This window comes from Taudactylus pleione, unplaced genomic scaffold (assembly GCF_031769625.1).
Source record: "Taudactylus pleione unplaced genomic scaffold, aTauple2 ptg000386l, whole genome shotgun sequence".
Lineage (NCBI taxonomy): Eukaryota > Metazoa > Chordata > Amphibia > Anura > Myobatrachidae > Taudactylus > Taudactylus pleione.
In genome coordinates, this window is record NW_028284787.1 from 7,340,229 (window position 1) to 7,352,946 (window position 12,718).

The 12,718-nt window shown below is 44.8% G+C and overlaps 1 protein-coding gene across 2 annotated transcripts in view; it reads right to left on the bottom strand.

Moving 5' to 3' along the window:
• Positions 1 to 12,718, bottom strand: part of SLC6A19 (solute carrier family 6 member 19) — a 152,966-nt gene that overhangs the window by 8,116 nt on the left and 132,132 nt on the right. The window lies entirely within an intron of this gene.

Consider the following 12,718-nt stretch of genomic DNA (forward strand, 5'->3'; position numbering starts at 1 on the left):
GGACACAGTGCCAATGCTTGCACAATTGAGCGATTATTTGCTGCTGCACATGCACGAAAAGTCCTGAAATCCCCAATGGTGCATGCGTTCCTCAGAGTGTACAGTATGTGGAGTCCGCTATTGTGTACGGAGGCGCTGGCATTAGAACCGAGGAGGCAAAACCATGAGCGGTGTCTGGAAGGTGGCCTGTAGTGAGCGCAAAAAAAGACCATCTCCTGGGCATCTTATGGGAGTGCCAGCAAACGTGGCTGCGTTCCCAAACACAGAGCCGCAACCACAGAGCCATGTTTAGCCGGAATTGAGAAGGAGACAATATGCCAGCCAGAGGCTGGTGCAAGTGTTGATGGTGGACGAGATTGCCTGCCAATGGTGCAGTGTTTTTAACCACCGGCAGATTTGCAGTGTACACTGGCTTTAATAGTGAGCGGCTCAATGCTTTCACAGTACGGCACATGCTAGTACACAGGGAGAATGCTGAAACTAGCATTTGCATTTCACCACAGCTGCAACTCTGCAAATAAGGGTTTGGTATAAAAGATAGACAGGAATTAGATAGACAACAGATGTTAGACATGCAATACGTCGACAGGGACAAAAGGTTGACACAGCAAAGGTTGACATGGGTGAAGGTTGACAGGTACAAAAGGTAGACCAGATCAAAAGTTCAAAAATGGTCAACCTGGAAAGCAGTGATGCAAATACATGTACTGTAGGCAAAACACCAGTGGGTAATCCTGTGATAAACAGATAACAAGTGATGAGGAGACAGTTTTACCCCAGTAGCATATAGCAATAAGAAGCAAAGTACAGGTGTTTCTGCATGCAAAATGCTAGCGTCACAGCCGCTGACACTGTAACGTAGCATTTAGCATGCAGATACAGCCACAGTCATGCACAGAATATAGGCATGCTGCATATCATTTTAATCAGCAGAAGCTGAAAAAAGGTAAAAAGTCACACAAAAAGACGCTCAGCACTACCGAGTAACACCACAGCATGGTGCAACTAGAAGGGCTGTTTAACAAGTAAGATGTCTGTGGACACATCTGTATGTTTGCATATTTCACAGATTTGCTCCGATTTCACATGTGACTTTTGGTGGCGCGAGTTACCTTGTATCCCAGATTTGCGACTTCATTTGTGAAACACAACGGATATGACTGATCTTGCATATGCAATAACATGAATAGTTACATCATTGAATGACAAAATGAAAGCAAACATGATTCTCTGAAAATGTGCATTTTGCGGCGCAAAACGTTCTGGCAATGAGGTGTAATAATGGATCGCATCCCTACACGATACTTAGTAAATCTCCCTCCTAGCCTTACTCTCGTCAGTACTTTGCAACCACTTCCTCCGCCACATGTATCCACTGATGATGATGCTTATCTGATTATTGAAATAAATTGGAAATTTGGAAACATGAAAAGGGCTGCACTCTACACAGTGAACACCGGACACATGTTGCAGCATTAGTTGTGTCAGTATTTCTCCCAATCGGCAATTTAGGTTGTAACATAGCCATAAGCTCAGAGCCGTAAATGTAGACCAGACTTGCCTACCCTCCCAATTTGGTCTGGAGTCTCCCGAATATCGGGTCCCACTCCCGGCCCCCCGGAAAGGCAGGCAAGCCTCCTGGCGGCTGCCGTCCCCCCCGACCCCCTCCCCCAGAGTAAATAGAGAGACCTCTGCAGTGGGGGGGCCTGGTGACATGATTCGCTGTTGTACCACTGTTATCCAGATATTAATGCCAAATACAGTGTGAATCTAATGGCTGCAGTGATAGTACACAATACATATGAAGTATAATTCACCAGCTTTAGATGTAGGGGAGCGCAGGTGAAGCTGCACCTGCAGCAGGATTTGTCTATCAAAACAGCCATGCACAAGCCTGGAGCCGGCAGCGAAGATCACCGACTGAAGGTATAGAAAGAGTGCTACTTGTAGTATATATGAAGCAAATATCAGCGGCAGGAAGATCCATGTATGTACACTATGCTGACAGCTGAATTCACTGGCAAAGGAACTCGAGTTGTAGTGGTAGCACCTGGGTCGGGAATCGGTGGCTGTGTTCAGGGCTACCGTTAGAAATTGTGGAGCACATAGCTCCATGTGTAAGGTGTCTGACTGCCATGTGAGAGGTGTTAGATTTTGAGTCCCGACTAGTGCCCAGAGGCTACTGATACTGTGGTTGCCGGTCAGATGCGTCAGTCTGCTGCCGGCCACCAAGGAGAGAGGAGGGGTCCCTGGACGAGGAAGGCACACGGCCCACTCCTCGCTTAATACACCGCTGGCTACAAGTGATTATAAACAAAAAATTGGCAGGCCCAATCAGCACCTGTGCCATCACCCTAGTTACAGCCCTCTTAAACACTGCACACATGCATCTGCTGACAAAAATGCTTTTACTGCCCAGGGAAAACCAAAATACAATAGAAACCAATGGCAAACAAAGCCCAATGTGCCCCGGACCACTTTTGCTGGTTTTGGTTCTAACTCGTGACTGGTTTTGATTTTGTATTTTTTTTCCAAAAATTAATAACAAGTTAACAACAAAAAGCTAAAAACACATACTTTGAGCCTTTTGTAATCCTAGAGTATTATTAACCTCAATAACATTCATTTACACTCATTTCCAGTCAATTTTTACCACCTCAAAACATTATTTTTTGAACTTGCAGCTCGGTTCAAACTGTCAAGATCCAGTGCAAGAATTCCTCTGTGGAGGACAGTGAGCCGAGGGGTTCGGGTGACTAGGGGAGTGACTAGACTAGGTCTTCTAGTTGCGGCCAAACCCAGGTTTGGCTAGACCTGCCCAGAGGCGCGGAGTCTAACTCACTTGGTGGTTTTCTCCAGTGACCCCTCCAATTGGGATTTGGTTTTCAGCTGCACCAACTGAGCAGGTCGCGGCCCTCTGGACAGGTACCTGGGAACGGCAGAAGACCAGAAACTATAAAGAATGCAATAGCACTGGAGGTGAATGGAATGAATGAACTCTGGAAATGGACCTGAATGCTATAACACAGGCATGGACTGGAAACAGTTAAGTATGCAGAAAAACACAGACATATACTGGGGATTGCAAAGGCAAGAGCAGAGTGGACTCAGGGAATATATGGGAATGCTAGAAATGATTGGAGCTGATTACCAGAGACAAGACACTGAGCAAAGAACACAGACATATACTGGAGATTGCACAGACAAGAGCAGAGTGGACTCAGGGAATATATGGGAATGCTAGAAATGATTGGAGCTGATTACCAGAGACAAGACACTGAGCAAAGAACACAGACATATACTGGAGATTGCACAGACAAGAGCAGAGTGGACTCAGGGAATATATGGGAATGCTGGAAATGATTGGCAGAGACAAGACACAAAGAGAAGTCAGGCATACACTAGGAGAGTGCTAAATGCAAGTGCAGATTTGCACTGACAAGACACAGGGCAGATTGACACAGATATGTGCTGGGAGGTCCAGCTGTGGGCTAATTAATACCAGCAGGTAATCTGACACCTCAGTGACACAAGGAAGCTGCAATACTAGCAGCACATATACAAAGACACACAGACATAGAAAACAAAACAGTCTGGATACTGGGAGAGAACTACTCTCAGACTAAGAATAGCTTGGAAGCTAATACTGAAAACTGGAGAACTGTGAACAGGCTGAAGTAACTCTCTGAAAGATTAGCACAGAGCAATGCTGGTATCACTGGTACAGAGAAGAAGTTGAACAGCAACTTCCTGGAGTTCTGGAGGCGGATTTATACCCAGGGGTAGCAGATTACTGGAGCACAGCATCAGCTGACTGAAATCATGCTACCATAGGTTAGGAGTACTGTCACATGAGAGGAACTGTCATGGCGGCGCCCATGATGGGATCCCCAGCACACACAGCCGACCATGGAAGCTCGCAAAAAGAACCTAAGGCAGAATACTCAGCCCCACATCCATCACTGCACCAGACGTCTGACCGCAAGGAAGTCAGGGGAAGCTGGCAAGGAGGTGAGAGAGGCCGATCCTAGGCTGAACCCTGACAGTACCCCCCCCCTTTTAGGGTGGGCACCGAACACCCATAAAGGCTCAACTGGAACTCCTCAGAAAGACACAAAAAATATATTTGAAAAACACAGGAAACTCGAAAATCTTGATTGAAGATACAATAAGAACTGGAAAATTTAGAAGAACAAGGTTCCCAATACCAGATGGATTCTGAGACTAATAATTGGAAGAAATAGTCAACTTGGTCCAAGAAAGGTTGGTCACCAGGAAGTCATCGATTCTTCTTCTTTTTCCGAGACTTTTTCGAACCACTTGAAGAAGAAGAAGTCTTAAGTTGCAAAGTGTCTTTCATGGGAACTACCGAAATTGTTTTTTCATCGTACTCAGGATCATAGTCAGAATCTGTGTTATAATTCATCATCCTTATGCTTCCTTGAGTCTTATCCTTCTGGACAGGTTGTTTTTGTACTGGATCTTTTTGAGAAGGACTCAAAGAAATGCATCTGAGCTTAATAGCAGAGGGTGGTACCCCAGAACTTGAGACTTTGTTGAGATGAGTATCCTCGAGAGAACTGTAAGGATAAGTTGGACCAAATTCTTTAATGACTGCCGCAGTAAAGGCTACTAAATCTGACAGCATCGGATCCTTTGAATCATAAATAGGCTCAACCCAGTCCCAAGCTTTACCTCGGAAAGATGAAATTATAAATTTTACTACATTAGTAGGCTTGATTTCAGACCATGGAGAGGATTTCATAATAGCGATGAAATGATCCACCAAAGCATAATACTGCGTTATATCTCCATCAAAAAGAATGGGCATAGAAACATCAGATGGATCCTGAGGGATACCTATAGATATAGTGGTAGCGTCATTTTGTGAACCTCTTAACTGATGGGGCACTAAAACGTTTGACTTTGACACAACACCAGAAGACTCTTCCTTGAGTAAAGAACCGGAGATCCTTTCTTGGTGCAAGAAATTTAAGATCTTTCCCTGGGATACGGATTTTGAAACTCCTTCTTGGGATGTTAGACTTGGGACTCCCTCCTGAAGAGTAACACTGGTAGCCTCCTGCTGAGGTATGACACTACAACCCCCATCTTTGGGAGTAACACTTGTAAACCCTTGTTCTTGGGGTACAAGACTTGAGACCCCCTCCTGGGGTAAGACACTTGCACTCTGCTTCGGAAATGTAATACTCGAAATCCCCCCATGGGGAATGGCACTAGGAATCCTATCTTGGAGTATAATACTTGAAACCCCCTTTTGGGGTAAAACACTTGGAAGTCTCTTTTGGGGAATAACACTGGAAACCCCATCCTGAGGTTAGACACTTGAAGTCCCGTCCTGGGGAAAGACACTAGGAACCCTCTCTTGGGGTAAGAGGCTTGAAACCCCCTCCTGGGGTAAAGAACTTGAAACAAGGATTTTCTCTTGGGACGTAACACTTGAAATTCCCTCCCAGGGTATAACACTGGGAACCCCATCCTGGGGTAAGACACTTGAAATCCCCTCCTGGGGTAGGATACTTGAAATCCCTTTCTGAGGAATAACACTTGAAATGAAGACCCTCTCTTGGGGCGTAAGACTTGAAACGAAGGCCTCCCCTTGAGGCGTGAAACTCAAAACGAAAGCCCCCTCCTGGGGCGTGAAACTCGAAGGCCCCCTCCTGGGGCAAGACACTTGAACTCTTCTTCAGAAATGTAATACTAGAAATCCCCCCCGGGGGGATGGCACTAGGAATCCCATCCTGGGGTGAGACACTTGAAGTCCCCTCCAGGGGAATAACACCACAAACCCCATCTTGGGGCATTACACTGGGAACCCCGTCCTGGGGTAAAACACTTGAATTCCCCTCCTGCGGTATAACACTGGGAACCCCATCTTGGGATGAGGCACTTGAATTCCCCTCCTGGGGTATAACACTGGGAATCCCATCTTGAGGTATAACACTCAGAACCCCATCCTGGGGTGAGACACTTGAGGTCCCATCTTGGAGAATAACACTTGAAATTCCCCCTTGGGGCACAACACTGGGAACCCCATCCTGGGGTGAGACACTTGAATTCCCCTCCTGGGGTATGACACTGGAAACCCCATCCTGGGCTGGAATACTTGAAATCCCTTTCTGGGGAAGAATATTTAAGGCTCCCTCTTGGGGCATAACACTAGGAACCCCCTCTTGGAGTATAGCATTAGAGGCCCCTCGTTGGGGTACGACACTTGAAACCCTCTCCTGGGGTATAGAGTCAGGAAATCCCTGTTGAGGTACTTGACTTGAGGCCCCTTCCTGGGAAACAAGATTCAAAACCTTCTTTTGGGGTGAGAGACTCAAGGCCCCCTCCTGGAGTACAGAACTTGACACTCCCTGTTGGAGTATGGGACCTAAAACCCCCTTCTGGGGAAGCTGACTTGGCTTTTCCTTTCGGGGTACGCAATATGAAACCCCCTTTTGGGATGCTAGAACGCAGACTTCCTCCTGGGGTGAGTGGCTCAGAACCCCTCTTGAGGTATGGAACTTGAGACCCTCTCTTGGGGTGCAAGACTTGAGACCCCCTGCTGGGGTGCGAGACTTGAGACCCCCTGCTGGGGTGCGAGACTTGAGACCCCCTGCTGGGGTGCAAGACTTGGGACCCCCTGCTGGGGTAAGGAAGTTGAGACCCCTCCTGGGGCTACTGACTGAAGTCCCATATTGGGAAAAACAGAATCCGGACTGGGACCGATGGAAATGGAATCCGGGCCGTGACCAATAGAAATGGAATGAGTAGTGTCCCTGAGTTTAGAAGGTTGAAATATCCTCCGAATATTTCTTAGACGAGGGCTGAAGCATCTTGTAGCAGGGCCCCAATCGAAAACTTGAACTTTCTTTTGTTCAATGGACATCACCTCCTTATCTGTAACTGAAAAAACGGGAATCACTGATGGATGACGGGGAGCACTGAAAGCGCAGACATTGGAAGTCACACACTTGTCACCACTTATCAGTGGGCACAGAGTACAGTCCTTAAGAAAATGATCGTCATAACCGCAATATAAACAGAGATGCAGTTCCCGGCGTCGCTGATGTTCAACCTCAGTAAGTTTAGGGCGCAGGAAACTTTGATGCTTTACTTTAGTTTGTTTGGAAAAGCTGTTAGTCAAGTCAGGAGTAGCACTAGAAAGCTTGGGAAGAACTTTAAAAATTTTGGGACGGAGATTTTGTAGTTGTTCTAGAAGCCAGTAGAAACTCTTGAAAGGTTCAGGGTCATGCATATCAGAAAATTGGGGAACCAGAGGACACTTGAGAGGTTCACTAGCTTGCACAGAAAATGTTTCATCTGTAGGTGTAATTGAAACTTCAGAACAAAACTGTGGAGAAGTCACTGGCGGAACTTGTGGTGTGTCTGGAGACAAAGCAGCTAGAACTGAATGAATAACCATCATTTGACTAGAGAGTTCTTGCAGCTGCTGTCTGACGGATTGCAAAGCTGTCTCCTGTGCAGTCACACGAAAGAGTAAATCCTGAAACCCTGCATCACCCTGGAACCCGGCGGCTTGCATATTGGGCTGTTCAAACTGTCACGATCCAGTGTAAGAATTAACGGTGAGCCGAGGGGTTCGGGTGACTAGGGGAGTGACTAGACTAGGTCTCCTAGTTGCAGCCAAACCCAGGTTTGGCTAGACCTGCCCAGAGGCGCGGAGTCTAACTCACTTGGTGGTTTTCCCCAGTGACCCCTCCAATTGGGATTTGGTTTTCAGCTGCACCAACTGAGCAGGTCGCGGCCCTCTGGACAGGTACCTGGGAATGGCAGAAGACTGGAAACTATAAAGAATGCAATAGCACTGGAGGTGAATGGAATGAATGAACTCTGGAAATGGAACTGAATGCTATAACACAGGCATGGACTGGAAACAGTTAAGTATGCAGAAAAACACAGACATATTCTGGGGATTGCAAAGGCAAGAGCAGAGTGGACTCAGGGAATATATGGGAATGCTAGAAATGATTGGAGCTGATTACTAGAGACAAGACACTGAGCAAAGAACACAGACATATACTGGAGATTGCACAGACAAGAGCAGAGTGGACTCAGGGATATATGGGAATGCTAGAAATGAATGGAGCTGATTACCAGAGACAAGACACTGAGCAAAGAACACAGACATATACTGGAGATTGCACAGACAAGAGCAGATTGGACTCAGGGAATATATGGGAATGCTGGAAATGATTGGCAGAGACAAGACACAAAGAGAAGTCAGGCATACACTAGGAGAGTGCTAAATGCAAGTGCAGATTTGCACTGACAAGACACAGGGCAGATTGACACAGATATGTGCTGGGAGGTCCGGCTGTGAGCTAATTAATACCAGCAGGTAATCTGACACCTCAGTGACACAAGGAAGCTGCAATACTAGCAGCACATATACAAAGACACACAGACATAGAAAACAAAACAGTCTGGATACTGGGAGAGAACTACTCTCAGACTAAGAATAGCGTGGAAGCTAATACTGGAAACTGGAGAACTGTGAACAGGCTGAAGTAACTCTCTGAAAGATTAGCACAGAGCAACGCTGGTATCACTGGAACAGAGAAGAAGTTGAACAGCAACTTCCTGGAGTTCTGGAGGCGGATTTATACCCAGGGGTAGCAGATTACTGGAGCACAGCATCAGCTGACTGAAATCATGCTACCATAGGTTAGGAGTACTGTCACATGAGAGGAACTGTCATGGCGGCGCCCATGATGGGAACTCCGATCCCCAGCACACACAGCCGACCATGGAAGCTCGCAAAAAGCACCTAAGGCAGCATACTCAGCCCCACATCCATCACTGCACCAGACGTCTGACCGCAAGGAAGTCAGGGGAAGCCGGCAAGGAGGTGAGAGAGGCCGATCCTAGGCTGAACCCTGACACAAACTGTGTGAAGTCACAGGGCTTTGAACAAAGTGCAGTAGGGTAAAGCGCACCAAACAGTACAAACAATAGATCTATATATATATATATTATGTTTATTATTATAATTAGTTATTATGGTGAGTGCAGAGCCCCTGTGATTTCTATTTAAACAATGTGGTCACATACCATGTTGCACCCCAAATCTAGGAATGGTGAGTGCCATGGATTAGTGCTTTTTGTTTATTTTGATACATTTTTATAATTAATCATTTTTGTGATCACATTTTCTCATGCTCCCCTTTTAACTAGTTTAATTAACTTTTGTCAGCTGTTTTCCTTTTCCTTTGCAACAGGTGTGCTTGGTAACTGTCTCACGTTTAAAAGCAAAGTTGCTGGGAGCTTTAAACCTTGATAGCATACCCTGAGTTTAACACTAATGTGATGGCTATGTCCATGTTATAATTCTGAGCAATAGAGTAGGGACTTGCAGTAAAGTGGGGTCCCGCGACGATGGGCTGCAAGCTTAAATGCATTCATCAATTCATGAACTAAAACCCCACTGTTTATTATGTTTATTATTAGTTATTATGGTGAGTGCAGAGCCCCTGTGATTTATATATATATATATATATATATATATATATATATATATACACACACAATAACAGTACAATAATAAAATAACATCTTAATTTTTCACTTCGAAGCTCAGCTCTCACTGCGGCAATTCAAAGGGGTTTTATTTTATTATGTACATAAATAATAACACACAAGGGTTCAGTGAACACAGGTTGTGCAAACTTAAAATAATATATTTTTTTTAACTTTTCTAAAAAATTTTTCATTTATTTTTTAATTTTTATTTACTTTTTTCACGACTGGCAATGACAATACACAATGTAGAGCTGCTTGTGAGCAGCCACTTTAGATGGACACAACACTTTAGATGGACACAACAATTTACAGAAGAGTACAGCGCAGCATATAGAAGCGTTCCCCCATACACACTGACTATACAGAACACAGCCACATGTTATGAGTCTGGAGTCTGGACACAGCTCAGCCAATTTACAGCAGAGCACAGCATACAGAAGCATGCACCTATATGCACAATGACTATACAAAGCACTGCCACTTGTGAGTCTGGACACAGCACAGCCAATTTACAGCAGTGTACAGTGCAGCATACAGCAGCGTACCCTTATATTGATGATACAGACAGAGCACAGCCACTTATGAGCCTGGAGTAAGGACACAGAACAGCCAATACCGCTGAGTACAGTGTAGCATACAGCAGCGTGCCTAAGAGTGAAATGAAGCTGAATACCGTCCGCAGCTCCTTATATAGAATCCAAAACTCGCGAGAATCCGATGCTGGGAATATAACTTTTTGCCTCCAGGTGGAATCTGAGTCTGGCGAGAAGACCCAAGTCAGATTGACTCGGATATCGGAAGTTCGGGCGGGTTCATATTACAGGTACATCTCTACCAAAAACTCAATGAGCCAATCAAAACCAAATCAGTGAAATCTGCAGCCCCCAGGAACCAATGAGGGAGAACAAAACACCCCCTTCATCTAATATAGCCTCTGTAACACCTTCCGCAAACACCCTTTTGGATCAGACTCCAGGCTATCTAGCTAAAATAAAGGTTACCCCTTCTCCTCCATAACAACAACTTATGTCAAATATAAAACCCCCAAAATATGGCATTTGTAAACTTCAGACCAAATTGGCCTTGCATTATTTTAAGCCATTTTTTGGTTAATATTTTATTAACATACATTCTTAATTAATAATATTTAATATCACTATATAAAGTAAGATAAAGTCACAATTTATTGAAATAAATTGGAAATAGAGAAATGTGAAAAAGGATAGCCATAAACCAAACATCCATCAGCTGCACTACATGGTGAACATCAGACGCAGAGTTTGCCAAGCTCCCACTTGCTAGGCTCCTCTTGGCTTGTGACCTAGCCTCACCCTCTTCAATACTGCGCATTCACCTCCTGGGCACATCTACCCACTGACTATAATATTTATCTACTAACACAAGGTAACATAAGCCCACCACCAAAAACCAAATGTAAAGTCACAAAACAAATGTGAAAAAACAACTGTAATCTACACTCAGACATGCCCCATCATGTCAATAAAACTGCACTCATACAAAATGTAAACACTAAAACCGAATCACTCGACCACCATGCTGCAAAATAAACTGAAAGGAAGTAGCATGCATCAAGTGACGCACTCCCTTCAACATGCAGGGGAACCAATTCCAACCAACAACCAACTGAGGCGATGGAGACTCATCAAGGGAAGATCAACCTGGAACCAAAACCAGAGGAATTAACCACCCCTCACTCCTGAATAAATCAGAACCAGTCAGGATTACCCCATTCAGCAGCAGTCACATACAGACAAGGAGGAAAGCCATTCTAGTATACCACATGTCTGCAGCATCCCAGAAAAATGTCCACCACGGTGCTTAAGAAGGATAGGCGGTCCAAAAAATAGTAGAATGGGGCACCATGCAAACAGTATGCAAACATCAGAAAAACCAAAAAGAAAACAAAACAGCAACATCCACAACTACAGTAAAAACACCCAACAAATGCCCAGCATGAACAACATAGCATCTCAAAAAGATCAGGCAGATGCACTAGACACAGCAAGGAGGGAGAAGAGCTGGAAGGATGGGCATTAGGTCTTAGATACGAGCAACCCATCGGAAGGATAAAAATTATGGAAAATTATTAAAAGCCCTTCAAACTCCCACAAAATAAGTAAGCAGTACACATCATGGGTTACTCATAAGCAAGGAGTACTTAACAAAACAGTAGGCACTACAAATAAAAACCCTATAGGCAACTTGCCACCACCAGCATACACAGTCTGAAATCATCTCCCCCAAACTCCTCATGCTGTAGCTGCCATGCATAAAGCTACCTATTCGTACAGAGCTACCCCAGAGATGAGTGCAATCCATAGTCTACACTCTGCAAACCGCACAAAGCAAATAATAGGCAATCCCCAAAAGTTCCTCACCCCTGAACATTTGACACAGGTATTTCGAACGCTGTCAGACATAGTATAGGAACTAGAGAAGAGCGATTCGGTTTTCAGCCAAACACACACAAACTTTGGGGTTCCGAGTCCCAACTTGGATCACACTTGGGGTTCCTAGTAGACCCGAGTCTTGGCTCTTGGATCTAAAACCGGATCTTGCATGTTTATGACTGCATGTAAGTCCTTTCCTTGTGATTTCAGGTATCAACATTGGTTAAAATTGACATTGATAATACTATAAGAACAATAACAGGTCCAAAAACCAAAACACTTAAGCGTCGGTTTTGCCAAAACCAAAACATGGGGGTCTGCGTACATCCAGTGCCAGATTAAGGTCCATATGGGCCTGAGCTGACCTTTCTGACGGGGCTATTTGTGCTGCCGCAGAAAGTGAGACCAGCATGGCGGGAGTGTGACTACTGATGTAGAGAGCGGGGGTGACCAGTGCTGTGGGTGTGTGGTCTGCACAGGGCTAGCACCATGGAGGGCATAGCTACTGCCTACTGTCAACCACCTCAATCTCTTTTCCACACACACACCTATCTATATATATATATATATATATATATATATATATACAGCGATCACACTGACAAAAACAATTACAGTATGTGAGTCCAAGGGTCCCATAATGTATAAAATTTGAGAAAAATAACAAAACAATAGTGTATAAAATGTATCACTGATCAGTGATCACCATCAGTTGTTTTTAGTAGTGACCCCACATATTATGTAAAATAGTAGTACCC